At 41.3% G+C, this 4,571-nt stretch overlaps 1 protein-coding gene across 1 annotated transcript in view; it reads right to left on the reverse strand.

The window, feature by feature from the left end:
- RAPGEF6 (Rap guanine nucleotide exchange factor 6) overlaps positions 1–4,571 on the reverse strand; it is a 134,833-nt gene that overhangs the window by 55,906 nt on the left and 74,356 nt on the right.

Genomic DNA, 4,571 nt, shown 5'->3' on the forward strand with positions numbered 1-4,571 from the left:
GAGTTGATGGGTGCAGCACACCAACATGGCACAAGTATACATATGTAACAAACCTGCACGTTATGCACATGTAACCTAGAACTTAAAGTATAATAAAAGAAAAACAAACAAACAAAACAAAACAAAACAAAACAAAAACTGTTAAATTTCTCCACTGGACCTAAGTATGTAATTGTAAGTAAAAATGTGTGGAGCTTGTAGTTTGTTTTAAAGAAGAGAAATGATTGTGTAAATTTAAAAAAATAGGGACAAAAATGAAAGGATAACGAGCACACACAGTTACAATGCTATTAAACAGCAATATCAGACATTGTACATAAACCAAAAGTAAAAGTGCCAATCTATAAAAGCTTAAATTTGACTACATAACAACTAAAAATGTCTCTCTTCTTACATACATGTATTTGAGTTCACAAACACAAGGAACAAAAGTCAAAACACAAACCACTTGCGGAAAATACTTTCAACTTTTCAACTCTTTAAAAAGAGTTGAAAGATACTATTTTAATTTATAAAGTGCTCAAACAAGTCAATAAAAGATGAGTAACTATAAAAAGGGGCAGACGAAATTAAAAGACTTTATAGAGGCCGGGTGTGGTGGCTCACGCCTGTAATCCCAGCACTTTGGGAGGCCAAGGTGGGTGGATCACGAAGTCAGGACATTGAGATCATCCTGGCTATCACGGTGAAACCCCGTATCTATTAAAGAATACAAAAAATTTGCAGGGTGTGGTGGTGGGCACCTGTAGTCCCAGCTACTCAGGATGCTGAGGCAGGAGAATGGTGTGAACCTGGGAGGCAGAGCTTGCAGTGAGTGGAGATTGTGCCACTGCACTCCAGCCTGGGTGACAGAGCGAGACTCCATCTCAAAGAAAAAAAAGACTTTATAGAAAAGAAATGCCAAAACACACAAAAAAGGTGCTCAACCTTACTTGTTATTAAATAATGTATATTGAAATTTCAAAGGCTGATTACACCCACGGCAGAGGCTTTTTTTTTGACACAGAGTCTTGCTCTGTTGTCAGGCTGGAGTGCAGTGGTGCGATCTCGGCTCACTGCAACCTCCGCCTCCCAGGTTCAAGCAATTCTCCTGCCTCAGCCCCCCGAGTAGCTGGGACTACAGGTGCCCGACACCACACCCAGCTAATTTTTGTATTTTTAGTAAAGACAGGGTTAGCCAGGATGGTCTCGATCTCTTGACCTCGTGATCTGCCCGCCTGGGCCTCCCAAAGTGCTGGGATTACAGGCGTGAGCCACTATACCCGGCCAAGACACTCTTATACACTGATGAATGAAGCATAGATTGCAATAAAACTTTCAGAAAGTAAAACCTTGTACTGTCTGTCAAAAGTAATTCCACTTTGAGAAATTTATCATATAGATGGATTATATGAACATAAAAGTATAAAGAATTTTGATTATATCTCTGTTAATAGCAAAAGCTATAAACAATCTAAAATATCTAGCAATATGACATTAACTCAACAGATTATGGTGATAATAGAATTCTATGTAATAATAAAAATTATGTAACAAGTAGGTCTGTATGAACTGATGTGAAATGGCACAGAATATTGTACACAGTATGGTTCCACTGTATGTCTATTTTTAGTATTTTAGTTTTCAAAATACATGCACGTATTACTTTTATTAAAACTGAAAAAGACAAGTTACCTGAGAAATGGGATTTTGAGATTTAGAGACAGAGTCTTGCTCTGTTGCCCAGGCTGGAATGCAGGGACACAATCACAGCTCATTATAGTCTTGAATTCCTGGGCTCAAGTAATCTTCCTGCCTCAGCCTCCCAAGTAGCTGGGACTACATGTGCACGTTACCATGCCTAGCTAAATTTTAGTGTTATGCAGAGACCAGGTCTCACTATGTTGCCCAGGCTGGTCCTGGAACTCCTAGCCTCAAGCGATCCTCCCGCCTCAGCCTCCTAAAATGCTAGGATTACAGGCATGAGCCACCATGCTTGGCTAGAAGTGGGATTTTTATTTTATTATTTTTTTTGAGACGGAGTCTTGCTCTGTCACCAGGCTGGAGTGCAGTGGCACGATCTCGGCTCACTGCATGCTCCGCCTCCCGGGTTCACACCATTCTCCTGCCTCAGCCTCCTGAGTAGCTGGGACTACAGGCGCCCACCACGACGCCTGGCTAATTTTTTGTATTTTTTAGTAGAGATGGGGTTTCAGCGTGTTAGCCAGGATGGTCTCGATCTCCTGACCTTGTGATCTGCCCGCCTTGGCCTCCCAAAGTGCTGGGATTACAGGCATGAGCCACCCCGCCTGGCCTAGAAGTGGGATTTTTGAAGATGTTAGAAAGCTGTGGAAGCCAAGAGGAACAGATTAATTAAAATTCCAGAATAGGAAGAGAGTAAACTGAGATTGCCAGCTGTTTTCTTCTCTGGGTGCATTTGCTTAATCTAAACATGAGGTGTGGGTCAGGTAGAGGAACTCTTGGAGGAGAAAGAGAACTTCAGATGGCTGTGAGCACTTGCATGGAAACTAGAATACAATGAAGCCTAAAAGCAGTGTCACTTTTCTCCACAGGACAACTGCTATTAGTAGGACTTCCCTTGTCTCACTCCTCAAGCCAGGCCTCTCCCGAGTACTGTACCACAGTACTCACATCCAGGTTTCAGGTTGCCTTGAGTCCAACCTAGGGCATACTAGAATTAAAATAATAGTGAATTTATTGCTGGTGGCGGTACTTTGAATTACGGTATTCTTTTGTGAATTGCCTGTTGTTATTTGCTGTTCAGAGTTCTTAAATAAGTGGGTCATGATTCTGTCCAGGTTTACTATTAAGCTCAGTGGGAGATGAAGGGTGGTGTGTGTTTACTCCATCTTATCCGGAAATGGAACACTTAATTTGATTTTTATCCTCATGGACATAAGATAGCAAACTTACAATCTGTGTCTGATATTCTGGAGCACCTGTGCTTCTGTTTCTGTTGGTTCTGGCTCATACTGACTTTTAAGAGTACCTCATAATCTTTACTTGACTCTGTTTTTAAAAAAAACTATTTTTAGAAATAACAAGTTGCTGTTGGTATCCTCTAAAGAAGATACTTATTTTCTTTTGTCAGGCACCTGTCATCTAAGTCCAGGGCCAAAACTGTAAGTTTCTCTGGGTCACCTAGATGGTCAGTTAGGTACAGCACACATCCACCTCAGACAGAGCTTTTCAAAGTCTCAATCCTAGCGAGGGTTGTAACGCTATAGTTTTGGGCACTGAACTACAAACCTGCAAGTTTATCAAGGAGATCCTCTCAGTTGTATTCTATGGATGGGAAAATGGCCCTGGAAAAAAAGACGTCACTTTGGGGTACGGTCCCAGGAGTGGGAAAAGGCTTTGACACATCCAGAGTTTTCACTATCTTTTGGATTGTTATGTTTGTTTATAGTTTTTCATATTTAGTCTAGCTCTTTTAAGTTGTCTTCAGTCAATACTGGAAGTAGAAAGTTGACACAAGTTTTGTTTAATACATTTTCCTCAGCTCATAGTAAGGCCTTTGAAATATGAGTCACATCTTTCTTTTACTCTGGGATATTCTCCGCTATTATTTCCTACATATCTTCTTCCTCACGTTTTCTTTTGGATATCCTGGAATAGAGCTTAATTTTACTTTGTCTTTTTGTTCCACAGTCTGGGAGATTTTTCTCAACTTTATTATCTATTCTTTCAAATGAATGTTTTTGTCTGTAAGTTATTTCTTTCTCAATGATTGTTGTTTATTCTTTCCTAATATCCTGTTCTTGTTTCAACGAATAAATTTTTTTTTTTGTTTTGAGACGGAGTCTTGCTCTGTCCCCCAGGCTGGAGTGCAGTGGCGGCAATCTCAGCTCACTGCAAGCTCTGCCTCTCAAGGGATAAATTTTTAAATTGCTCTGTGCAGCGTTCTAGAAATGTTTTTCTTCTCTTCTTTAAATATTTTCTCCAGAATGTGTAAGATCACTCACTAGGTCTCTACCACACCCTCTCAATGATCCTGATTCTCCTTATGCTTGGTGATCCCTGAACATCGGTTTTAAGTAATATAAAAGGACCGAGAATGGTTTGCTCTGGTATTGTGTCTGGAGTTGGTTCCTTCCGGTGGGTTCTTGGTCTCGCTGACTTCCAAGAATGAAGTCGTGGACCTTCATGGTGAGTGTTACAGCTCTGAAAGACGGTGTGTCTGAAGTTTGTTCCTTCAGATGTGTCTGGAGTTTCTTCCTTCCGGTGGGTTCGTGGTCTCACTGACTTCAAGAATGAAGCCGTGGACCTTTGTGGCCAGTGCTACAGCTCTTAAAGGTGGTATAGACCCAAAGAGTGAGCAGCAGCAAGATTTATTGTGAAGAGCAAAAGAACAAAGCTTCCACAGCATGGAAGGGGACCCACAGGTTGGCGCTGCAGGCTGGGGTGGCCAGCTTTTATTCCCTTATTTGTCCCTGCCCACATCCTGCTGATTGGTCCATTTTACAGAGTGCCAATTGGTCCATTTTACAGAGTGCTGACTGGTGCATTTACAATCCTTTAGCTAGACACAAAGTACCGATTGGTGCGTTTTTACAGAGTGCTGGTTGTGT

The sequence above is a fragment of the Rhinopithecus bieti genome, unplaced genomic scaffold, assembly GCF_001698545.2.
Source record: "Rhinopithecus bieti isolate Rb0 unplaced genomic scaffold, ASM169854v2 scaffold_28846, whole genome shotgun sequence".
Taxonomy (NCBI): domain Eukaryota; kingdom Metazoa; phylum Chordata; class Mammalia; order Primates; family Cercopithecidae; genus Rhinopithecus; species Rhinopithecus bieti.